At 35.9% G+C, this 26,162-nt stretch overlaps 1 long non-coding RNA gene across 2 annotated transcripts in view; it reads left to right on the top strand.

Annotated features, from left to right (window-relative positions):
- The first annotated feature begins 399 nt into the window (after positions 1 to 399).
- LOC149917290 (uncharacterized) overlaps positions 400 to 26,162 on the top strand; it is a 58,771-nt gene continuing 33,008 nt past the window's right edge. Inside the window, exons 1-3 of one of the 2 annotated variants that reach the window (XR_016468038.1) lie at positions 400 to 440; positions 4,975 to 5,038; positions 23,960 to 24,423. This is a non-coding gene — a long non-coding RNA (uncharacterized LOC149917290). Of the gene's footprint in view, positions 441 to 4,974; positions 5,039 to 23,959; positions 24,424 to 26,162 lie in introns of those variants that run through there. The other variant, XR_016468037.1, reaches the window with a different exon arrangement.

A 26,162-nucleotide genomic window follows, 5' to 3' on the forward strand; every position in this document is an offset into this window, starting at 1 on the left:
GGATTTAAAAAAATACGTGGTGTATCTTTGAGGTTGAAATGCATATTCTTCTGTGAGTAAATCTCAGATCGAATGGCTACATTCCTATTGTGTTGGAAAATGCTGCATTTCAGACAGCAACTTTGCCCTATTTTCCAGTTAAATGTCAAATTTTTGAGAAGTCTTATAATTGTATCTAATGCAATATCCCCGTACTCTGTTTGGAAACTGTCTCAAAAATACCCATAAGAAATCTGAAATGTCATGGCCTGAACTGATGATTGAGCACATGGTGAAGGGGGTGGCTGGCTCAGGAAGCACAAGTGTAAGCAATTCACCTCTGCTTCCCATGTGACCGGAATGAGCAGCCTGGGCTCATTTAAGTGCTAGCCTCCATGAGGAGATGAAGGCTGCTTTCTGAGAAGGAGCGTTCTGTAATCAGAAACCCTATTGCTGGGTTGGTGAGTTAGTTTTTTTTTCCAATGTGTGATGATTGATGTCTGTAATGATAACTATGCCTGGCATCACGGAGCATTTATCAGAAGCAATTTTATTGCTTTCAGGGAGTAACAATATCAAAGGGCAACTCTTAACTTCAAGAACACAAGTTAATATGTTGCTGCTTGTTGTTAAGCACAGAAGCCCAAAGATGCAGTAAGGGGTAATACATCTGGCGCTCAGTCATGCATGCAAACTGTAAAATGGAGGCTTCCTACTTTTTGCTTGTTTGCTTTATTTCTTTATTTGCTATTTGAGAGGCAGAAGAGGGGGGAGAGGGGGGGAAGACTTGGTAAGGTTTACTTTATTGTAGGTCTCCTGAATTTACTGCCCTTTGTGTGTGAGGATGCTTTGAACGGGCACTGGTGGAGCAGGAAAAATTACATCTGATAGAGGTGGTATCTGCTTTTTTTAGTTTCTGACAGCACAGGATTTTTCTTTCTCCTTCTACCCAAGGATCATTCTCATTGTTTCTTTCTTTTCTACTTCCAACTATCAGTTCTGTGATGAGTTAGAAAAAACAGCAACAACAAAAAAAAAAAAACCCCGAACTAATGATATCCAAACTGGATGGACATTACTAAAATTATACGTTACCAGGAAATGCATCTGCATGATTGCCCTTCTCTGCAATAGAAAATTGTAGTAGTGTGATTGCAATCATGTTTGGTGGTCAGTGTTGTTAGCATTAATGTAGCTACCTACAGAGTAAGCTGAGCTTTAAGTAAGATTTTCTTTGGTACTCTAAGAAACAGAGGAGAAGACAGTCTCCATAATATTTTGCTATAGCAGTTTTCTCATGGTATTGGTGGCATGCAACATTGATTTACTTTTTTTTTCCTTCCTCAAAGTTTATTATTAGAAAGCTTCTCTCTATTACTGCCCATTTAATCTTCCCTGTAAATTTAAAATAATAATAATAATAAATCTTACTCTCTTCCTGTTATTTTTACTTAAATCTCTGCTCTAAAGATTCAGTGTTAAGTGATGCTATATAGATCTTAGCTGTTCTAGGTCTGTAGTCAAGATACCTAAATGTTACAGTACCTTTATACAAGCAAGAATACGTTTGGATGACACTCTTGAGAACAAGTAGAATGTTCTTCTTTTGGGTAAGAATAGCTAAAATTATTTGCACTGTTCACCCTCTGTTCATTAAACCAGCTGATCTAAAGCACTGTTCAGGAAGACTGCTGCTCATAGGCTGATAGGGTGACAGGGCAGGTACATTTATTGGCTTTCACTAAAAACCCATAGTGAGTACTGTATTTAAGCCAGGATTTGTTAAATTTTCAGAGCTCTTTTTTAATTTATTACTGAAGTCCCTAAAATGTTTAGTTTTCATTCTTGTGGTGGAAGAAACTGGGGGTTGCTGGATATCTTTTTAAATTATTTTCTTCAATATTGCACTAGAGTGAGTTAGATTGCTGGAAGTTAAAAGTAGCAATAGAATATGAAATAAAGCACAAATAAAACGAGAGACAAATGAAAAATAAACTTGGGAGTTAACCTGGTAATTCATACTTAAATATACTTCTATTTCTAATTGATCACAAAAGTATTTTCATATATTATGTATACAAAATTGATCTGGGATTAAAAAAACAAAGAATTTCAAACTTTCACTGTCACAGTCATAAAAATAAACTCTTACGTTGTGAACCTGAATAAACTATTACATAATTCTGCAATGGCCATGAAATGATTAATAAATGTGTAAGGAAAATACAAGTAAAATACAAAGTAGGTGTTTCTGCCTAGTTTTTTAGTTTGATTTCCAAATCATTCCATGTTAGTAAATCTCAGGATCTTTCTCATGAATGTGATTGATTTTATATTTTCTTCTCCCGATCACTGGAAATATTGAGAGGTATCACAGCTTACAAATTTGAGTTTTTGAATTGACAGTTTTAGAGAATTCAAGTAGGCATAGGTGAACGTTCAGTCTGTCTTTGGCAGTCTCCAGTTCTTGAAAGACTGACAGCTCTTAACACCCAGCGTTTCCTCTCAAAGGCATTACAGGAGATTAAGGAACTAGCTGTGGCTCTGGCAAGCTGTTTTCCTGGGTGTCATATCTGGCATTTTTTTTTCTTTTGGTCTTAACAGTAACCAGACCAATGACTTATCATTATTTTTGTTTTGGTTTGTTTTTTGGATTTATGGCCAGTTGCACTGACAGATGGCTGTGACTGCACTGTAGTACCCTCAGTTCCTGCCAAGCTCAGCTTTATGGAGTCTGGGCATACATAAATCTGCTGAGCACTGAAAGAAGTATTAATGTGGAAAGAAAATGATCAGGATTTTAAGTGAGATGTATCACGATATTAAAATGTTGAAGATAGTACTCTGAAGTCAAATATAGCATTCATCATTTAACTACATGCGGGAGAATGTATTCTACTTCTATGTGAAAGCTTTGGGATTCAATTAATTTGAATAAATTAAAGGCAAATCCATTCTGGGGTGATGTTATCATATTGAAATGCCTGGTATGCATTCTGCAGCAGATAATATGTTGATGCTGACTGATAATTCTAGTGAAAGTTCCTAGATTCAAGCACTTGTGAAAATCATGGTTCTATCTGCTAATCAGGGAAAGGTTGTGTTTAAGTATAAGCAAACTGTCTTTACAAGGGAATTAGGATAATTTGATGCAGAAGCTTTTTTTTTTTTTGTCACTAAAGTAAGCAGGTTTTTTTTTTTAAATCTTGTAATTTAACTGCTACTGAAATAGGGAAGAGCTGAGATTGAAATCCATTTATTTACAAGGCTTATTTGTAGCAAAACACATCATCTCAGGGGCATGATATTAAAACTGCTTCTAAAAATCTGAATTTTGTATGTGTTTTGTTCAGTTTATAGTTTTTAATCTAAAACTTCATTATAAAGCTCTGAATTGAACTGTTACATTAGCTGCCTCAGTAAGGCTGTGTCTGGAAGCTTTTACTTATCAGAGGAAAGAGAAGGGGAAATATTTCCAGTGACCTCTATATCTTTCTGAACAAAGATTTCTTTACTAATAATTAGCTGGATTGTTACAGATGACCAAGTGTAGCTATTTGAAAGGGAGATCTATGAAGTCCAATATAAAAACCTCCTAAAAATATTATTGTCACCATCTCAAGGGAAAGGAATTTTAATTGAAATGTTGATACTGTTCACTTTTGTGTTGAATGCTGAACTTAGTTGCTATTAAACTTGTTCTGTAAATAGAATATATTTCCTTTCCAGGAAATGATCAATATTATTTGATAGGAGTTATTCCTTTCACTGTTAATTTGAGTTTGTTTCCATTTGAACTGACTGCATTCAAGAATCTCTCAGACCTTTTTTGGTTTATCAGACCAGTGCTTTACAACACTGGTCTAGAGTCTTTCCTTTCAGGGAATAGGTAGTCCCGTTCACTTCAGTGTATTGCTCTTTTTTGAAAGATATTGCTATATAAGGAATTGATTTAGAATAGAATGGGGGGGAGGAATGAATTTGAATGAGTCTACTTGTCAAGTTCTATCTAGGCACCTGCTTGAGCATTTCACTGGATAGGAATTTGAAGGTATAGAAACTGTCAGTGGATTGCTCTTGCTCATTCAGCTGCTTGTGGTTTTGAAAAATTTTTACTTGATTTCACTGTCACAAATGCTACAGAGAAAACTTGCTTTGTTTTGACCAATGTTCCCCTACTGTATATTCAACTGTAAAATTGAGAGATATGGGATCTGCCATTTCTAAAGACAGTACTAGCATATTATGATTCTAATTTTGTCTGCTACCAACTGTGAAAATGTGGAGCAATTACATTCCTAACTGTTTACATAGTTCTTGTTTCCTTTCTCTGGCACACTTGGTATTTTTTACTATATTTCATGAAGTTCTTGTATTTTGTAGGAGGACTGTAGGAGTCCGCTTTTTCTTGATATTGCCTAGTAGTAAAGATTTTTAAGGTATTAAACTCCAAGTACTGTGCTACAGCAACATGCTCGTGCTTGTCTTGAAATCAGCAAGAATGCATATTTGATTACTGTGGGCATAACGCACCTCTCATGGAAGCCTTTGCCTCAGTACTGAGTGTTGAGGTTTTACTTGTACAAATCAAGCACAAAAGTGTAGGAAAAGTATTGACAAAAATAAATGAGTAAGCAAACCCTAAAACCTGTGTAGGAGGAGAGGTAGGAAACTACTTCTTCTGGCAGAATTGTGCTGCCTTATTAAGTTCTCGAAGTAATGAGTTATCACAGGAAAGAAAACGATGGGCTGCTGGGAAACGGAAATGGAGGAACAGCAGACTCCACCTCAGCTTTGCCATGGCATCAGCTGCTAGATTTAGATTTAATGGTTATAGCCAACAGGCAACCTCTAGTAGAATGAAATACTTGTCTTGTGATTCTTTCAGGTAAATTGTGTTTAAGCTTAACAGGAAATTTAAGTGGATTGTAAAAAGCCTGTTCCTAGAATGTTTTCTCACGTGTGTTTGTTTCGGTTCTCCCCTTCCCTTTCCAGGTTTTAACTGATAGAATCTCAATTCAGCCAGAAAGAATACAAACGAGCTGCTCCTTCATATAAGGTAAGAAAAAAGTTTCCTCTCTAAACTATATACACATCTGAATTGTGGCAGATTGAGGTCTACTTTCTACTGCTGACAGTGTCAAGGGTGTGAGTTGCTCCTTTTATCTTCAGTAAAGCTTATGAAGAGTCTATCCTTTGAGGGAGCTACGTTTGGTGAATGTTACAGCTAAATGACAAAGTATTTGAAATTGAACTCATAAGGCTTAAGTTGTCAAGTCTGTGCTCTTCTGATTTGTTGTGTTTTTCTTTTTGATTTTGTGATCTTTCTTTAGTTAAGCTAGTTATCATTATGAATTAACATCGTGACCAATGTATTTAACTCCTACAATTGGACTGTGAGTGTAGTAGTGATCTCTGAAAAAGTGGTTGAAGCTTTAAAATCTGACTTATAAATTAAGACCTGGGCTACCTATAATCTTTTCCATGTTTTCTTCAAATATGTGAATCACATTGAAGGAGAAAGTTTTCACAAAAGATGAAAATAAGTGTATTGTGGAACAAGAGAATATCATAAAATACAGTAATCAGTGTTTTATTGGGAGCAAACACCAATTTGAAAAGGCCAGGTGGCACAGCTGTAGTTTGACACAGTGAGTCCTTGCTTGTGGCTTTTACTCTGTTCGTAGTCATTTGCTATTTGGTGCATTCAGAGCAGGGTAAATAGCATCACCAATAGATGCTATTTGTCAGTAAGTCTAAAATATAACACTATTAAAAGAACTCTGAATGAAGTAGCTCCTTATCCTTGTCACAGTGCTTATGGTTCTCTGACTTGCAGAAAATAAACAACTTGATGTAAGTGGAATGTGCTTAGAACATGTATCTTACAGATAGCTCAGGAGATGATCCTTTACGAATCAGGACACAGAGATCACTGATGCTGAGAATTACTCTGTTCCTCTTTAGATTTTTTTCGTAATAGCTCTCTGAAGAGAAATGTTAATGAATTATTAATTTTGGAAAGTAGTACATCCTGACCTCTTCCTTCTTATCTCCTTCTATATTGCCCTCATACAAAGACATCTAACTGTAATCTGTTGGCTGTGTTTACTAGTAATGACTTTTCTTGCTTCATGCTGCTCTATTTCTCAGTGTTGTCTAGTCTGAAAAGGACTTTCAATTGCTTATGTGCACTTCAGATTGTTTTCTTGGACTCAGAAGCCTTGATTATCTTGGGTTATCCCTGAGTTTTATCAGATCAGTGCTAACTCAGAACTAGTTTCTGTCTGCTTTTAAATTATCATTTTAAAATGCTTTATTTCCTGTTGTCAGCTAGTTAACATATCATGGTGGTCTGATTTGTAAAATGAAGACAGTGTTTTTTGTCATATTCTTTCCTTGCCTAGCATGCCATATTTATTTCAAATGTATTCAGCAATGTCTTCATTTTTGTATGTTGGAGATCTGGTTTAATTCTGTAAAAGAATCTAACATACATACAACATTTAAATATTTACCATAGGCATTTATCAAATTTATGTGTGTTGTGATAAGGAATAGTTAACCTTGGAACAATAAATTATTTCCTAATAGGAATAATATTTGTTGTTGGCATCTTACACATCTTGACATGCAAAAGGTGGGGAAACTGGGCTCTTAAAATAAATCCTGAATGAAACAGTAAGCTTCCAGCAAGGAAAATATTCAAGATGTGTACTACAATACTAGCTTCACTTGATATCTATTAGAAGTTGGTTTTAGGCATTTGCCCTAGTAAATAAATTATTAATGAATTAATCCACTGCACAACATAGCTACCTAGTGTGAAGTGCTGCTGTTTCTTTCCCAGGTATATTTATTGACCACTACTAGTCAGTATAATCAATTGAACCACTTCTCCCTTCTGCTGTTGTCTGAATCTGTTGTTACTGACCTCGTTAACACAATATTTCTGGCCAAAACAACTGAGTAGTGATGCTCATAGAAATCAGTTAACTGTCAGTTAAGCCTGGAAAGCTGAAAGACTAGACCAACTGGTATATACAGGATTTGTGTTTATGGCATAGCTTTGTTTAGCTGCATGAAGGAGACCTATTCCTAGGCCAAAAACTCTGAAATGTTTGTCTGGCAGAGGATTATCCATCTTCTTTAATATCTGTGACTGCACAGGGGTGTGGAACAGACATTTTGCAAGCAGATAGGAATGGATGAAGTGGTAAATACTTCAGGTTTCTAAAGGGCTTCTATGACATCAAACTGGATACCTCTACTGTTTTTCCCAAATTCTCAGAAAGGAAAGTGATGCATCTCCAACATGACATTTTTACATTTAGATGTAAAAGGTCATTTATCTCTCTTCTCTCAGTAAGTGAAAATTTATTCACATGTCAAATCTTTCATGTCAGAAGAATCCAGATTGTGGACTCAAAAGCTTTTCATGTCATGTTTCTAATTAGGTCTGTGACTCAATCTCATGAATAATATATCAAGCTGCATATTAACATCTAATCCAGCTAAATCATCAATTTACAGTAAACCTTGGCTGCAGTAACTTTAATAAAAAGTCAGAGGCTGCAACATTTTTCCAACAGCTGTTGAAACTTCTGTAGTGTCTCTGGGCACTAAACTTGCAAAGCAAGTGATTAAATTCATGTTGCAGTATTTGGATGTGAGTGAATTTAATTAAAATCATAACAGTAGATTTCGGAAAAGGACTTTATGATCAGGACTAAAATATTTTCCTTAGCTTAAGCAGAGATGGTTTTCTTTTGCGACCTTGGGAGGACACAGCACAGGTTCAGATGTAAGCCCCGTGTGTGGTTAGAATAGATTGCATTTTTATTTGTAAGAAACTATTTTGTTGTACACATGAGAGAACTGCATCAAAAAGTACCAACTGAAAGTTTGGGCCAGAAATGGAATTACTTGTCATTTGCCCTCAATGGGCTCAGTTGAGAATATTCGTAAGGGCTGACCCAGCTCTGTTTATCAGTGGGACTGTTGGATACGTTGCTGGTGTCTTGTTTGAGATCATGCTGACAGTTATTGTCAAATAACTTCACTCTGTCATGTGATGTTCATCACCAATTAGTCATTTGACAGCTATAATTTTTCAGTGCTCTGGATCACTGTTGTAACAGTAAATTATAATTGAGCATCTTTAAAACATCGTCTTTTCCCCACCATTGTTTTCCATCACCTAGTTCATGATAGGTTGTTGGTTCTGTGATGTGCTTTCTCCCTGCTTTATTTTATAGACAGGGTGATGTATTCTTGCCACTCCCTTCTTTCTATCTTTTCCCCGCTGCTTTCCTTCCTTCTCTGAAGAACTGAGCTTTGGTGGCTACTGTGTGTTTGTGCCTCAGAGAAGGGTAAGAAGAATGGAGCTGAACGTTTGCTGGTCTGTGCCTGGTTTTTCAGTCTTTCCAACTGTTGTTCCATTGCCACATCTGTTAACTTTCACAGGCAGAGCCTTTGAAAAGAATGCAGCTTAGCTGTAACTTCTGTCAGACCACATCAGAATAATCAGCTTTGAAATGGCAGATACCACATGCTCAACTGTGTGCAAATACACACTCTTGCATACATGTTGCTTCTGAGGTTGTGGTCCACTCTGTTATAAAATAATGCAGGTCTGCTACAGTGAGAACATTTATGACGTATCTATGAAGTGTGGGGGATTTGATCTTAGCATGTAGGCCATTCAACTAAATATAGACAGATTAACAGATGTCATCTGATTGTGTGTATGCAAATGTTGCTGATGAGCATCTCATATTGGAGTGTGAGACGTTAATTTTGTTTTTGTTTCAGACAAGCAAATTGGCTTCTGTATCTGACTAGTATATTGTGAGATAAGAAGTGAGTAATTTGTAAATGTACTGTTAGCAAAACTCAATGGGAAACTGTGGACAATATTTCGAAGATTACTTAGGAAACTAGGTTGATGTAAATTTCAAAAAGCAAAATATTCTTATGGAAAGTAGTGAATGTGATACCTTCTATGATTCATTTTGTATCAAAATGCGTATGATATGTAAAGGCATCAATATATGGGCCTGGTGTTTGCTAGATCATGATTGAAAACTAACAGCTTTTGAGCATATTTTAGGATTTTTTTTTTTTTTTTTGAACTGCTTTAAGCCTTCTGGACAACATCATGCATCTCAAGGAGTGACTATTCTATAACATTCTGGAAGATGTTACAACAATGCTTTTGTATTTTTAATGCGAAGTTAGAAAGAACAGGTTTGCATAAATATCATGGACAGAGCATTTAGTATCAGTTTCAGACTATGAACGAGTAAGGATGAGGCATTTCTAAATGGCTAATGTATACTTAACGTAAATTCCAAATGTTAGAATATATGGGGTGCATGTGAGAACTCTAGTCTTTGTGGGTAGATGTCTGACATCCAATTCACTGCATTTCTCCCTGTCCTGTCAATACTAGTTAAAAACCCTACTTAGTGATGATTTTCTACATGCAAATCTGAGTGCTTCATGCACCTAACAATGCATGCATCACTGAAAAGTTGTAATTAGCTTAAAATGGTTATCCTTGCTCTTAAGGATTGAACGTATAAGAAAAGGTTGCCAAAAAAGCAGTTACTGAGTTTGGAGGAAAGCAACTTATTTTTACTATTTGTGTGCACACCTGTACAGACTTGATACGATTTCAAAATTTTCCTGTAATAAGCCCCAGGTGTAACACCTTAGGCAATTATGAATTGAGCTGCATAATGAGCTGAAAGATTTTGTTTGTTCTAGCAATTAAAGACTTTCATTTCACGTAGATTTATGTTCCATTCAACTTGCAGATCTCGATCTTTTAATTCTTCAGCAGGTACAATTCTCTCCAGTGGAAATTTTGCATGGCTGGGGACTGTTTCTTGAGCCTTTTTATGTAGTAACTACAAAAACATACGTATTGTTAGCTTGCTGTGCTCTTAAACAAATGGGTGAATGAGGTTCATGGAGTTTTGGAAGACAAATTACTCTTCCAAGGTTGCCAGCAGTTCTGCATAAACAGCTGGTGATTTAGTTGATCAATGGTAAATAAAAAAGTATATCCATGCTTGACTCCTATAAAAGAAACAGGATACACTGTGACATCTATCTTTAATTATGAGAGTGTCTGTTGATTTTTTTTATTTCAATTACAAACTAAACTGCATCGCATTATGAACTACATTGAGATTAGCAAATACATTGGATAAATGTAGTACTGCACACTGAGACTAGCATCAGTTTCTTCTGAAGCAATGATGATGACAAACAAGCTCTTTTCTTGGAAGACTTAACTGAAGTCGCTTGGAATGAGATGGAGTTCTTGGCCTGAATATTCTTTCCTATGTAGTTTCTGTTGTAATGTATTTTGCCTCAATCATGCTAATTTCTGCCTGCTTTTGTAGGCTGTGTTGATGCTTTCCTTTGCTTTCACTTAGCAATCCATTTTATTTCCACCTTTGTTATGTGTCTGCCCTGAGCTTTGTTTTCTCTTATTCTTTTTCTGGAAGCTGTTTTAGTCTGTTCAGTTAGAGTGGCTGATTTAAGGTAATTGAGAGATTAGGATAGTGGACAACAGAGACGAATTATGGTAGTTCATCTTTGTCAGTATAATCCTCTCTCACACATCTGTCCCCTTTGTTTAAAAAAAAAAAAAGAAGAAGAAGAAAAAAGTAGTAACTAGGCTCAATTTCATGTGCATAGAAAAATTAGGAATAGGCGAAGTGAAAGTATTTTGAACAAAGGTGGAAAAAAATACACTCTGTCTGTGGTAGGAGCATGAAAACACCAAAGATTTCCTATGAATCTGTAGCAAATCATCAGTTCAGTCAAAGCTATTAACTCAGCGAATCCTGAAGCAAGAAAAAATTCTTAGGAGTACATTTTTAAATCTAGGAGAATGAGAGAGAAGAATATCTTCTTCCAAGAGAAATAATTTTAAAATAAGCTTTTGGAGGAAAAAAGAGCATAGAGGAGAAAAGCCTGTATTGCACCTCGAGTGCATCTTTCTGCTATAGATCAACTTCAGAATTATTAAAATTATTTGTAGTTCCAAGTAAACTGCATTGGTGGGAAATGGTTATATTAATATTTAAAAGCAGGAAAGAGATAATGGCGTATAATTAAGAGATTGACACCATTGTTAGTAGCTCCTAGCAGTGTATTTCAAAGTAGTATTGAGCTGTTTGGGATCAAAATCACTTGTACGTGAGAACCTCTAGCTAAAATGCTATTGGAGTATGTGGGTCTGATGTAGTCTGGAATTCTCGGAAGCTACTTGTTATCTCAAAACAGCAGAATAGCCAGCATTGATCACACTTCAGCAAACGTGAAAGGAATCAAGGTCGTAACAAGGTATGTTTACTTGATTTGCTGAAATCCTGAGACTGGAAGAAATGATTGGTAGCACAAAAGCAATGAACCTGTTGATAACTTGGTCTAGAAAGATGGAAGGCCTTCTAAGCTTCTAAGGACGCAAAGTTGTAATCACCTTAATCGCTCCGAAATTTTCAGAGGCATTAGGTGAGGTGTTCTCCTGGTCCTGAAATGTGGTTTTTGTTGTTGTTGCTTTTTTTTTCCTGCAAACTCCTCCTAGGGCTCACTCTCACCCTGAGCACAGTGCTGAATCTTCCAGCCTATTTTGTTGAAGCTGTTTCCGACTGGTCTTAAAGTCTTGTAGAAACTGATTGATTGGTGGGGAGAGGAATCAGATGCACTGGGGCAATGACTAATGATCGAGATACACTGGCCTGTCTGGCAACCTTCTAGGAGAGAAGAGCAAGCAACTGATGGAGGTCAGGTGCTGGTACAGGCTTTTGAGGTATAATTCCTTGTCCAGCCTGTGTATAGCGTTACAGTTGCAGGCACAAGAATGTACAGTCCCTACAATCTCATTCAGGAACACATTCGGCTGAATTTTATGTATGAAGAGATTTTTCTACCTCCTGGATGAAGGTGATGCTCTGTGGGCCATGTTTGGCTGTACCAAAACCTGCTTCCCACCTCTCACTCTACTGAGGAAGAGCCCCACCTGCCTGGAGTTGGTCTTGTCAAGGGAAGAGTAACTCGGAATCTTAAGAAATAAATTAAAAGCCAATGATAGCTTGTTAAATACAGCTGATTTAACATAGCTAAATATAGCGATGTTTTGAATGTTAGAGACTTCAAAATTCTTTATTTACTTAGAAAAAATTCTGAACATCTAATCTCTGTAATATAATGGGCAGAATAAAGCCCTTAGTTTCAGAGGCTACCTGTAATACATTGCTCAATGGCTATGTCTAGCTAGAAACCATCAATAAAAACACTTTATTTTGCTACTGCTGCACAGTTTTTCTGTGCAAGACTTGCAAGTCTGCAGCATATGGCATCACTATATTGTTCTATAAGGATGGAAATAACTGTGTATGACTTATTTGGATGCTGAAAGCTTGAAAAAAAGAAAAAAAAGAAAAAAAAAAACCTCCCAAGAGTTACTCTTCTAAAACTAAAAGCCAAGGTGTTTGATGTGATGTCAAGGGCTGTTGAAATATGTAATTCATTCCATCTGCTGCCTTTGGTGCATGAGAACAACGTACTGCTGCCAGCTGCATATGCCTAAAATGGAGACAGGAGAAACCTTGGCAATCATTCTGCTTACTGTGATATGTGTACAGTGCCAGTGAGCAACAATTTCTATTTTATTTTTAGCCCATGTGTCCTGGTTTGCCTGACAGGCCAAGCTTAGTGGGATGTATGCTGCATGCACCCAAGTTTAGGAGGTGTTCCCTATATTGCCGATGTTGGGGTTTGGAAAATTCACACTCATTAACCAGCTTTCTGTTGCCATCTGTCTAGGACCTGAGTGGCTCTGGCTTCTGGGCTTAGCACTACATAAGTTTTATTTCTGCTATTGCTCCTTAGCTGCTTCAACCAAGCTTTGATATGAGTTGTTCAGAAACTATGGTTAACATTGATTTTAGGCAGTGTTACAGATAGTTATGAAATATTTATCATGTAATTTGTTTTTAACAACAAAAAAATTCTCATATGAATATCCTAAATAAAATTAGTATATCCTTTCTATGTCTTTCAGAAACTGTCTTTTCTTTTCACCTCTTCTTCCACGTTTTCCAAAATATTCCCATTGGATTACTAGTTTTTATGCTGAATGTGAAGAGTAAATTCAATAAATGACTATCTTCTCTTTAAATCATTCTCTAGGATTTAGAGGAAATTATCCTGGGGAACTTCCACGTTTTGTGAGGTTTTTCAGTGGTTCAAGAACAGTCAAATGTTAAGATTTTATTTTCATAAGCAGCAATACCTGTCTGAGAATTTTTAGGTGTGAACTTCTAAGATACAGTGTAATAGAAGGAAAAGAATAAAAATGATTATCAATAAAATCATCTTTATTTTCGTTTATCAACCAATTACTAAGGAAATAGCAAGTTAGTCCCAAAGTCAGTTTACATTCATCCTTCTTTTTTTGTTATTGATAGATTGGTGATGCTTCAAGGTTGTGCTGTCTCTAATATGTTGCTAGATAGATTTCTAGATAATGAAGAGTTGTGTGATGAAAGACTGCGAAAGAGTTATAAAACATATTGTAACAAAGGCAAAGAGTTTTGGAAAAAATATAACAAAGTTTTTTTTAAGAATGTCCAAATGTTCACAGGCAATGAGATGTTTCTCTGTAATAAGGAACCCAGTAATATAGTTGTTGGGTCTAAAAAAGAATCAGTCTTTTTCTGACTAAAGTTGCTCATCCAGCTGTGTACATGCAGATCTATGGTTGTGCACTACGGAGAAGAAATAATATCCTGAGTGGCTATGAACATGCATGTACTCTCAAATCGGTGCGCCGTTTAGAGAATTCAGGCTAGCTGCATCCTTAAGCAACTTCCTGAACTGAAGCCAAAGTTAGCATGCTACATGAATCTAAATTGGAATAGGGGTGTTTAATAGCATTTCATGGGCTATTGGGTGTTTTTATCCTGAAGCTTTGAAAGCTGTTTTGGATTTTTGCCATAGAGGCTATGGCTTCTAATTTAATCTGTGTCATGCATCCTATGTTGCTTGATAGTGAGTGACAAACATTTCTGCAGTGTGTTGCTAATATAATCATGATAAAGCTGAAAGTACATATACATAAAATCTTAATCTTCCCCACACCTTTTGCGTGCTACAAACACAGCTTAAGCGGGTCCTCGCAACTGTGTGCTCTGACATGGTGCTTGTAAACAACAGCGTAGCTGATATGCAGTTATCTCTGCCACCATGACACTGCATAAAATGTATTTGGGAAGAAATGAAGATAGGTTTTTCTAATGCCAAAGACGTGGGAAATTGAATCACAGCTGGTGAACTTTATTTACCTAAATTGGAACTTAACCAGAACACTAAGGTTAATATTCTCCCTTTTGCAAATGCATGACAGGATCATCAATAATCAGCAGACTTGCTGAATGTCACTTCTTTTGCAGTAACTCAAAGGTACATTTTTTTCAGAGGCTTCCACAATGAAAAATTCTGTAAGGTATTCAAATATGAAGATTAAGCTTGTAGTCTTTTAAAGATTCTGGTTTTGTGTCTCAGAACATGCTGTTGCCAGCAACTTTCCACATATTTGTGTCTCAGTGATGCTTCATGTACCTTGAGTACTAGTTTATTAGCTACAAGGTGATGCTACTGTTTATTAGATCCTGTGGACAGTTTAAACATTAAGTCGCAGTTACGATTGTACGTAATTACACAGCAAGTAATAGACTAGGTGAGTAGTGAGTAATCTTGCAAGCAAGACATTCAGAACTGCGAATGTTTTAGTTTTAGAAGTGCCATAACTGCCTTGAATATCATTCTTTTCTTTAGCATGACTATTGATTCAATTAACTGATTTTTTGTGATTTCTGTGTACAAATGAACAATATATTCCAAGTTCTGAAAGTATTTCAGAATGCTTTTACTTTGTAGATACAGTACTAACTGATTGTGTGAACCAACAATGGTTGCTGTTCCGCAGTACTGATGTGTTCACGAGAATTTATTTTTTTTCATTTTGAGGTGTGATTTCTAGGAGAGTAACTTTTCATCTTTTGGTCTGCATAGAAGTGAGAAGTCCAGTAGGTGGAAAAGGAAGATTTTTGTTAACTTCATTTTTCAAACCTAAGAATGTGGACATCCTATGACAGTAATTTTGAACCAGTTTTAACAAGTTAGAAAGCTATTACAAATAAAGAGGTAATACTGTCTAAAAATAGTGAATAAATTGTTGAAGGCATGTGCAGGCTGAATTCCTCCATTTCCTCCACCAAGCTTTGATTATCCATACGCAAAAGGAAGTATCTAAAAACAGCTCTTACTAATAAGTACATTTCAGTCTACATGATTCCTTCAGCTTTGAAAATACATGGAAAGAATTTCTTATAGAACGCAATGATTAAATATGTAGTTAGTATTTTGAAGGTATTGCTCTAACCGATTCAGTTAAGTGTTTGAGGCCATATCTTTGGGAAAATACTTTCACTGTCTGGCCAGACTTATGTGTTATTTAGGGAGAAATTTGTTTTCATTAGCATAACTTATATTGTTGATGTAGCTTATGTTATATTAATTTATTACTATAATAAAGTATTGACTAGGGTTAAAAAATAACTCTGCTGCTTTGGCTTTATATAATTCTTAGAAGCTATTTTATGTACTAGATCTTAAGATTTTGTAAAACTCTAAAGGAAAACCTTCATCCATTATTTTCCATAAGTGACTAGGTTTGCTTATGTATTTTGTCACATATAGTACTTGGCAAAAATTTTTTTAGAAGATCTGTTTTCAGAGCAGAAATAAGTTTTCTTTTTAGAAGACTGCTTTTGAGAAGATGCCTGTTTTTCTGCTTGAATTGGTTGTTTAGTATCAAAGTCCTTAGAAACCACATTGTTTTTAAGAGATGGGGAAAGGATGTTCTTAGTATTTCTAGCCAACTATCATCTTAAAGAAAATGTTAGAATGCTAGTACTTAATTACTTAAAAGCATTGAATAATTACTAGAATTCATTGCATGACATACCTGTGAAGACTGCTGCTGCTCTAAATGAAAAAAGAACGAAACCAAACAAACCCTCAAACTTAATTGCTGAGGGAGTGCAGCAGTCAAAATCTGTCCTTTACAAGGAAACCTTGTAATTCAGATTAATCCCCAGAGATGTGGGCAATACAGAGATACCAAAGCTGGCTTTAAAGGAGCAGTGGGAAGCCTTAATGGACTACTTGTTTTATCCAAAATGGGGTGAGGCACTTTTGGACCAGAACTTCTCAGTTTGCATTTAAGTGACTCCTTGTAAGATTCATAAGAACTATCAGGAATGTGTGTGTGTTACTGTGTGTCAGGAAATTTGGGGGGAGTGGGAGGGGAATTCATCTCTTAAGTCACAAGCAAAAAATGGTAGATGCACCTGTATGTTGTTACTATGAATTATTTCTTGTTTTGTGCTACAAGCTTCTGTCTACGTGCAGGTAATGCGGTGTGGAACATCAGTAACTCTCCTATCCATGTAGTCATGATAAGAGGTTATTCTCTCAGTGCTAAATGTAAGGAAATGTGCAGGTAATACTTATTTTCGAGTGCATTTGTTCCTCCCTTGTGGGAGTACATACTTTTTTTTTTTTTTTAAATATACCAACTCACCAGACACAGATTTATTTACTTTTTTGGTGCAGTGCTTACCATTTTTTTTTTTTTTAAATCTTAAAAGTAATCTACCTGACAACGTTTTCCAATGCTTATTTAATCTTAGTCCTACTAGAACTATTTTTGTGAAATACACTAGAAATATAAATCCGCAATATACTCTCCAAATCTATAAACTGCTTATAGTGAAGAAAATAGATTTTATCTATAAAAACGATAGATTAGTGTAACATAATGGCATTATGCTGCTATTCTTTGAAATTACTGAATTTTACTGTTTCAAGTAGGTACAACTTCCATAAGGCTAAACAGACAAGAGAAGAGCATATCTGTAATCGAAATATGGCGCCTATGAAGAGTTCAGATGTTTCTTAGCTTTCATTTACTTTTAGATTCTTTACCCTGAAATCAAGTGGAAAATACTGAATGCTTTCTCTTTGTTATAGCCTTGCACATAGACTTACACATACTTGAACATTAACACTCTTTATGGTTAACTGTTCACATATACCAGAAAAATATAACTGAAGTGCAGATTCTATTTTGTTTTCCTCCTACAATGAAGACTCAAAGATAGAATTGAATACAATTATCATCTGCAATGGCACATGTGATGGCACACGTTTGTTTTGAACTAGACATTAAAAAGAGTGATTGAATTTGCAAGAGTGACAATTGTGACAGTTGATAATTGCAGAGACGTTGCCTCCATCATTTTTGCAAGTAACTTAGACTTGTTTTCTTGTATAAGAAATTGGATAGTTGCTCAACTGAACTCTATCTTCTAAAGGAATTATTTTTTTAATGGATGAAGAGAGAGATAACGGAGAGAAATGAGCAAGAATCAACATTTTATGAGAAATACAAGATCTGATTTCATACTCCAAGTGCACATTAGGAAAAGCTAAAATTATCACACCTCCACCAGTGAGAAAAGAATTTGGGTTATTCATATATCACATGATGGTCTAATTCATTTTCATTGCAAATTCCACATTGCCTTTTTGGAATTATTAGTGGGGAATTCTGCACCTGCTGAGCTCCATCATCTCTTGTCAATGTCATTACTCCTATCAAATATTATATGTGAAACTCAGATTGTCTTGAGGTCCCTCCCAGGCAAATGTTTGATCTGAACAGATCTTCATAGAGTTAATTGAACCGATGATTGCCTTTTTTGAACTGTCTAAAGGTGAAACAATTAGCATATGCTCTTGGAGGATTCTTATACTGTTGATTTTTGCTTTGAAATGTTATTCTGATCAGTGTTACATGTCAAAGAACAAAGCAACAGGCTTGTGTAGTGAAGAGAAAAGGTGGCTCTCAAGCTTAAGCCTTCTAGAACTGCGAAACTTCGCTCCTGAAACTAACGGCCACAACTCTTGTTGGTTAAGGTTCTTGTAGACTGATGGAGTGGAGAGCTGACTAATCTCACTTGAAAACGTTTAGAAAAGAATATGTGGAAGATCCATTTGTATGAGCCTTCTAATACAGTGCAGGAATTTAGTGCCTTACAGTAACTTTGAAGATGTGTCACTGTATAGGAGGATGAATTCTTTAAACTGTGAACCACAGATTTCAAGCATGTTTCACCCCAAAATGACTGAATTAACTCAAAGCAGGAGGGGGTTAATGCTTCAGTCAAAACCTCCAGTTCAATCAAATGGATTAAAATACCCATGAAACAGGTTCTAAAATCTCTGGGAATGTAATTATTTTAAAAATATAAATTTTTGCCAGTGTTGGTAATGAGTAATGTACTCCTATCATCTTTCTGTTTGGTCTTTATTAATGAAAGAAAAAACTCAGTATAGTAGGTACATAAATAAGAGCAGGAGATAAGCACAGAAAAGTCAGTCTTGCATCTCTTTTGTTTATGATAGTAAACTTGGGGAATCAAAGTAGTTAATTACCTGAAGAAGTACTGAAGTACTGAAGCAATGAAAGGGATTTAGCTTTTCTCTCTGGTTTCTTTAAGACTGAAGATCTATGATAATAGAGTTAATGCATACTGATGTACTGTTTAGGCATTTTTAAAATAGTTTGCATAGTGTATGTTATATGACTTGAAATTGTTTTTGCTCTCAAAACATTATTTCATGGAATGTTATGTTTGCTGATTCTGATATGTGAGAAACTTGTTGTTGTTGTTGTTTTTAACTGAAAAGGGAATTACGACCTATTTGGATACACAGAGTCTCGTCTGTTGGTATTGAGATGAAGTGTAATAATGGAAAAAGTAATATGGATTAATGATGTCTGCAGAATTATGGAAAAGATCTTGTCAAATACACTGGCTTTGTTCTCTGACAGTTTCAATGTGTCAAATATTTCTAATTCTGAAGATAAGATATGTTTTCATCTCATGCTCCATAACATTTTGATCGTGGAGGAAGAAATTACTCCTATATATTAATAGTTAAGTAGCCCTGAGAAAACATGAACATTTGTTTCAGTTCAAAGCAATTATTGAAAGAAATGGTATTTGAGTAATAATTAACTATGGATATTCTTAATGCAAATTGTTTCTTTGTCCACTGTCACTCAGTTTATCTACTAGTGCTGAAAATAAAGTAGATGTGAAGAAACCTAGTGGTTAACAAAACAATGAATAATGAAGTATAAATAATTCTAAGGAGTCAGGCAGATCACTTAGCAAAATGACTCAAATTCAAATAACGTGTATTAGTAAAATCTGGTGTGTTGTGGATGCTACTTGTGTATAATAAAGCAAGTCAGTTATGAACTGGAAAGGAGTCTGGGTTTCATATCTAACAGCTGTCTCAATTTGAGAATAACTATTTGCTATTTTCACTCAAGAAAAAAATGTGTGAACAGACTTTCCTTTATAAATACTTTGAAGGCTGTTCCAAAAGTCGTGCCTGTTGTTTTATTCTGTTGGCCCACAAGATCAGAGGTGAATATTGGTCGTATGGCAGTAGAGATTGAACCTTTCCAATGATATTCTGTTATGTTTTGTTGCCATGTGACAGATGGCAGCATGGGGGGAGTTTGGCAAAACAGCACCTGACATGGAAGTGTGGATGAAGCGAAGATGTGTCATGGAATTTCTCCATGCAAAAAGTATTGCACTCACTGACATTCATCAATGCTTGCTGAATGCTGATGGCAACCAAACAATGGATGTGAGTGCAGTGAGGCGGTGGGTGGTGCCCTTTCAGCAGTGGTGACAGTGTCATGAAAGACAAGCCACGTTTTAAATGGCCATGCAGAGTTTCACAAGCATGGCATGCATGCTCTTGTTCATTGCTGGTAAAAGTGCATAACTAATGGTGGTGACTGTGTTGAAAAAGCAAATTCTCATCTACAAAACATTCTCTATCAAATAGTGTAATTGTGCTCTTTCTGTTTGTTGCACTTTCAATGGAAATAAATAGAAGGCATTACTTTGAGGGTGACCTATGTACATGTCAGGTTTTTTTGCCTTCCTTTGCCATTAATTCTAAACTGTTTAAAGTAGCACCATGTTGTTGGCATTTGCATTTCATAGCTAATATGTTAGATGTATGATGAGTTGATATGATGATGTGTCTGTTCTGAAAACGTTTTTCTGTGTGGTAGCTCCTTGACGGTTTGTTAAATGAAAAAGAATTTTTAAACATTTAAGTGAAATGGAAGTACAATTCTGTACTGAGCATTGTCTTATATCCATTAGGTTTGGTCTCCTTTCACATTACAAGCTTGCCCTTTAAGTCCTTTTGCAATTAGATTTAATTACCACACTTGCTAGTGTATCTTTATCTTTTACAAATGTTCTATGATATTACAATAGTAATTAATATGGACAAACTATGATAAGCAAAGCGTGTGTGCTTTTGAAGATCCAACAAAAAAAAATACGCAGGCAAAATTGAGCAAGGAAACTAGTTGAGTTAGCAACATACTTATTTGAATCTGTACTTTCATCATTTCTGCTGCTTAATTATGCTTACAGATATCTAAAGGGCAGGAGTCAAGTGGATGGAGCTAAGCTCTTTCAGTTATGCCTGATGACAGGATACAGAGGGCAATGGCCATAGACTGGAACTCAGGGAGTTCAATACAAACATGAAGGAAAACTTCTTTACTGTGAGAGTGACAGAGCACTGCAACAGGCTGCCTAGAGAGGTGATGGAGTCTCCTTCTCTGGGGAGATTCATCACCTACCTGGATACTTTCCTGTGTAACCTATCCTGGGAAACCCTCTCTAGCAAGGGGAGTTGAGTTGGATTGTTTAGATGTCCCATCTCACTTCTGTGATTCTGGAATTATTACAGGGCAACTTGAGTGTGTCTACCTTTTTCCTTAAGCATATCATTCTAGCTGTGATTTAGTACCTGGCTTTGTATTTCTTTTAAATTTTATTGTATAAACATCGTTCTTCCCTCCCTCATACAGTCTTTCCCATATAATTGAAGAAAACATGATAGGATTTTGGCAGACTATCTGTCGTGTGGTATCACATCCTCAGCAAAGACAGTGGTCTCGTTAAACAAGTAGACAGATTAAGAACTGACTGTTCATAAACCTGGGGAAAGAAACAACAATTTCTTTCTTAGCATTCCAACAATACTGACTGGATAATATAACCTTTTTTTAACTATTTCAGTGTTGATGATCATTACGTCAGAAATTCAAAATAGAGGAAATAGAAAACAAATAAAATCACAGTTATACTGGACACTCTTCATCTTGGAGACTTAGTGATTTTGCTGGGTAAAGTGAAGAGTATCCAAAGTGAAGCAAGGAATTTTTTACTGTAAATAACTCTTCTGCTGCAGCCATCTTTTGGTTTTTGGAAACTTATTCAGTATTCTGCTTCAACAGAAGTATATATACTTTCCTATTACTATCATAAAATATTGAATGCAAATGCGTTGAATGAAAAATATCAATGCAAATGACATTTCAAGAGGTTTCATATATTTTAATTTTTCATTATAGTTAAATAAGGCTTTAGACCAACAATGTCAATGAATACTATTAAATTTTATGTAGTGGTAAGGCCAAAATAAAATATTTGTATTTATCAAAAAGAAAAGTGAATGTACTTTGCAACTCTCGTATCAGGCTTCTGAGTTCATTTTGAACTTCAAGTTCAGTTTGTTATTAATCTCGTCTTTCACCAAGGAATTGTTGTATTACATACAGGACAGTTGACTCTAAACCTGACAGGATGATTGTTCACAATAGGGAAATCTATCATTTCCACTTTTAGCCAAACTGGTGATACGGTTTGGATCTACCTGTTTCCCTTGCTACAGTGAGAAACAGCTGATTTTGTAGCTCAACAGCAGCTATTGGCTGCTTTATCTGAACACAGAGGTAGGAGATGGTTTTGAAATTCCAAGTTAGCATTCTTAGTATTCTTCATCCCGAATTTCTGTTTGTACTTAAGGAAAAGCTTCTTTTTACATTCTGTGGAGAGACATAATGTTCTCCATAAGTCACTACCAAGACCGAGAGTGACAAATGTGAAAAGGCCCACAGCTTTTAGCTGCAAGTCTTCCAACTCCCAGTCCTGATGGCTCTGCCTCTTATGAAACACATTTCATGCATCAAGGAAAGGATACATGCAGCTGGAGGAATTCACCGAGTGAGTTCTGTGTTGTGTAAGATGCATTTTGATATTATAGCCTAAATTTGTTAGCCACCCAGACTACTGAAACTTACGATGTCTTGTTAGTTAAAGGAAGATATTGTTGATATTCTCTGGGGAAAAAAACAAAAATCACACTTAGGGAGATTACCGTAGTTTGGATGTTGGAAGAGAAAGCTTTGAAGTGTGACCGTATTATCCATTTTCATTTAACATTCAAGTTTGTGACAATAAAACAATTATTTTCCTCCTTGTAAATTAAGTTTATGAGGTTAGCTACAATTGTATTATTCTTGGTACACACGGTTTTCTGTTTACTTCCTGTGAATGTTTCTCAAAGGTATTTAGAACGTGTTCGTCATCAGCACATGAATGATTTCATACTTCGAGTATGAAAGTCTGAGTCTTGCATCTCTTTTGTTCAGTACAAGTGCAACCATACCATGCATTCTTTGTGTTCTTTTTTTTTTTTTTTTGTACAGTTTCTAGTTGTATTTCTGTTACTTAAAGTTTCCAGTAGTGCAAAGCAATTCTTCAAATGGTTGATCAAGCCACCCAAGCGTGAATGAGTAACTTGAACTCATTCTGGTAGACTGTGAATGTAAGGAAGAGATTTCATGGGACTGAAGCTTCTCTTAGCATCTCTAAAATCTTCTTGAAGCCCTTTGTTGGCTCTTCTGAGTACTGCTCTGTTATAGCTGAATACATTGGCCTGGGACAGGAACAGTCCCAAATTAGGAGAAGTTTGTCAGTAAAGTTTGTCAATATCTTCTTACTGGTACTTGGCATTGCCAAACGATATAGTCTAATTCATTTTATCACAGTAGAAAATGAGCACTGTAAGATATCACAGAATTGTAGGGGCTGGTAGAAACCTCTGGAGATCATCAAGTCCAAACCCCCTGCATTGCATTTGTTGCATTTCTTTCAAGTACACTTGCAGAACTGATGTTTATCATTTAAAATCAGCTTGGTTTTTTTCCTTGAAACAATCTTTTCTTTAAGCTATGCCCTAGACTTGGCAACCTGACATAATGCTCACGTTTCTTCAGGGAAAGGGTCAACCAACACCTGCAGGAAAGTCTCTTTAGTATTGCCACCAAGTATTCACTAGTCTTCATTTTCCAGCTGATTCATTGTATTGATTGTATTTTTTCACCCAACACCATGAATTGACTGCTTCGTGCTCCTTTTCAGACTATTCTTTTTTTAAATGCTCTTTTTATTTCACTCTAAGCGTAGTAAACTACAGAACCTCCAACCCTTTTAAGTACTTAGTAGAATTATGCATAGTTATGCTAAGAGATCAGAAGAATTTCTCCTTTGTGTAGTTATGTAATTATTTAATGGACTTTAGGGTTGGACTGTACTGAACAGAATTATACACTTAAAATATATACATTGGCTTTAGAATGTTTCAGTGTAACTCAGTCTGTGAGAAGCCATATGTTCTTGCATTGTTTCTCCTGACAAAAATCTCTTCTTTGTGGTACCTACATTCCTGGCTACTTTTTACAGAATTTCGTCTATAATGGAGTACTGGAGAGTTTTTTTTTCCTCATATTTTGTTGGTTATTTAAATATATGACTAAGTTGTTTTTTAAGAGATGTGCCTATTAGAATCTCTAGGCACATGTACATAAATTAATACATAAAATTGACCTAGTTGTCAAATAAGGAATTCACCAACCTTCTCTTTGCTTTTGCAGCCAACTCCTCGGGCAAAAGTCTGAATAAATAGATAAACCCTGCAGCATGCCCTGAAGGCTTGCAAACATGGACTTTGCCAGGCTGTTTGGGGTTAGGGAATTTACGGGAAAACCTTGCCATTGGGCAGCAGAGGATATGTGTTTAGGGTTGTTGTTGAGAGCAGATTAGCTGACGTCAACTGCAGGAATAGGACAGACTGACATAAGGACTCAGGGACTTGTAACTCCGTGCAGCACCTTGAAAGTTGGTGATCCACTCTGTTAGTGGGATGCTGCTATGGGATTTGTGTTGCAAAAGAGATGGCTGTCAGAGTATGTAGTATTTTTCAAACTTTTTCCACCTGGAATGCCAATTAAGTGTTTTGGGAATAAGTAATCAGGCCAAAATACAGAGAGATGATGGCTATATCGTTTGCAAAATTTAGACTTCTTTAAAATTCGGTTTTATATGCAGCATTTCTGATTCGGTGTTGGCATTAAAATGAAACAAAATCTCAGAGTACAGCACTAAAACAGCAAAAGGTAAAGGACCTCTTTTTAATAAAGGAACACAAACTTACAGGTTTGTTTATTTTGGCTCGATCTCTTTCCTTTTTGGGGAAAAATGAAAAAAAATTGAGCTCAACTCGTACAAGTCAATTTAATGAAATAGTTTTCTTTGCATTAAACTTGCAATATATATATTATAAATTTATCAGTTTCAGTTCTTTAATGCAATCTTAAATATCTAACAGAAGGAAAAGAAGAAATGTCACATTGCAGACCCTAGCTCCACTATTCTTTCGAGTAACTTTTTAATTAAGAAAAGAAGATATTTTATGGAATACTTGTATTACTAATAGCGTAACTGCACTAATCATTCATTAGCATAAATATGCTTTTAATGAGGTGAAGGAACATCCTTGTAATGTAATAAAAAGTCCCTTATACTTGGATTCTGAGGGAAAGCTTATTAACTGGACATAACTTTATTTATTAATTCCAGTTACTCAAGAGAGTACTTTAGTATCCTTTATATATGTATACATGTTCTACTTGCAATTCAACCTGCTGTTGAAAAGTAGGAATAAAAAAAAATGTATAAACCCCTACAAACTAGACTATTCTCATACACCAGTAGTAGTCCAGTGCTGTCTTAGAGACAGTGAAATTAATATTCTTTGAACTCATAGGTTCTGGATGATGTCTCATTCTATGGTAAGAGTTGTAATTAAAACTGTATCATAATGTGTTCTAAAATAAAAGTGGAGTGTGAAGAGATGTTTTCATTTTGTGTTTCCAGCAGTTTTACTGCTGAGATTTACGTAAGTTTTTTGAAATGTTGCATTATTTTTGTTGTTTTTTTACTGATTTCACTTGTATAGGAATTAGTGCTATGCTGTGAGAGATTTTGGTGCCTTTTAACTACCTTTATGCTTAACATCTTAATTCGATTGTTCAAGGCTAATCCACCAGGGTTGGAAAAGACTTTCAAGATCATCCAGACTGATGTCCTAGAGCTGTTCCTAAACCTATTGCTAAACCATGTTGCTCAGTACAACATACACACATTTCTCGAACATCTCAATGATCACTGCCTCCACTACCTCCCTGGGCAGCCCGTTCCAGTTATTGGAGAGATAGTATTTCCTAACAACCAGCCTGAATCTCCCCTGGCACAACTTCAGGCAGTTCCCTCTGGTCCCATCCCTAGTTAAATGAGAGAAGAGGCTGACTCCAATCTCACCACAACCTCCCTTCTGGTAGTTGTAGAGTGCGATAAGGTCTCCTCTGAGCTTCCTCTTCTCCAGGCTAAACATCCCAGTTCTCTCAGCCGTTCCTTGTAAGACTTGTGCTCCAGTCCCTTAACCAGCTTTGCTGTCCTTCTATGAATGCACTTCAGGGCCTCAATGTATTTTTTGTTGTGAGGGACCACACATGCCATATGATCTGTCTCTAGATGATCAAATTATTTGATCAACAAGTGAATATAATATTTTTGTTTAAGTGGTCTCAATATTGTTTTATGTAAGTATAAAAAAAAAAAAGACTAAGTATTTCTCGAAGTACTGATAATTGTGTAGTGTGTATGATTTAGTTTACATATTCAAAAGAAAACAGTAATTTTTTTTTTACTATTGGACAGAAAACTATCTAGTAAACCAAGCTTCCCTTTTGTGTATAAGGGAGCAGCACTTCTGTTAACCAGAACCTAACCTTAATA

This window comes from Phasianus colchicus, chromosome 7, assembly GCF_987193195.1.
Source record: "Phasianus colchicus chromosome 7, bPhaCol1.hap1.1, whole genome shotgun sequence".
Lineage (NCBI taxonomy): Eukaryota > Metazoa > Chordata > Aves > Galliformes > Phasianidae > Phasianus > Phasianus colchicus.